We start from the raw sequence: 790 nt of genomic DNA on the forward strand, positions 1-790 counted from the left end.
ACAGAAAACACTGATAAGAGGCTGCTGGGTGGTTCAGTGGTTGAGCTTCTGCGTTTGGCTCAGGTTGTGATCCAGGGTCCTGGGATCAAGTCTTTAGTTGGGCTACTGCGGAGAGCCTGCTTCTCCCTCTGCCGGTGTCTCGGCCTCTGTCTCGGAGTCTCTTGTGAATAAATAAGTAAAACCTTTAAAAAGAAAAGAAAAAACTGATAAGATTATGCTACAGAATTTCAAAATTGTCATCTCTCATCTTATAATTGCAAAGAAACATCGCTTAATCCAAGAGGAATAAAATAAAGATCTCATTTCCTTTAGGAAATCTTCCCCGATATGCCCCTTGTGAAATTTTACCTATAATATTTAAATGGAGTCAATGGTTTCTATCAGGACTCTCTTAAGCAAGCAGTGGAGTGTTCCCTGTGGCAGCACATATACCAAAATTGGAACAATGCAGAGAAGACGCAAGACCCCTGCACAAGAATGACATGCTAGTGGTGGGAAAATCCATGTCCTTTTTTGCACTACCCATATCAATATCTTTAAAACTTGAGATCCAAATTAAGATGTCTTTCTTTGATGAATGGATAAAGAAGATGTGGTTTATGTATACAATGGAATATTACTCAGCCATTAGAAACGACAAATACCCACCATTTTCTTCAACGTGGATGGAACTGGAGGGTATTATGCTGAGTGAAGTAAGTTAAACGGAGAAGGACAACATTATATGGTCTCATTCATTTGGGGAATATAAAAAATAGTGAAAGGGAATAAAGGGGAAAGGAGAAAAAAT

General features: G+C 39.0%; 1 non-coding gene across 1 annotated transcript; it reads left to right on the forward strand.

Moving 5' to 3' along the window:
• The first annotated feature begins 407 nt into the window (after positions 1 to 407).
• Positions 408 to 513, forward strand: LOC121490224. The gene has a single exon (XR_005987552.1). It is a non-coding gene; the product is annotated as a U6 spliceosomal RNA (small nuclear RNA).
• Positions 514 to 790: the final 277 nt, after the last annotated feature.

This window comes from Vulpes lagopus, chromosome 4, assembly GCF_018345385.1.
Source record: "Vulpes lagopus strain Blue_001 chromosome 4, ASM1834538v1, whole genome shotgun sequence".
NCBI classification, from domain to species: domain Eukaryota; kingdom Metazoa; phylum Chordata; class Mammalia; order Carnivora; family Canidae; genus Vulpes; species Vulpes lagopus.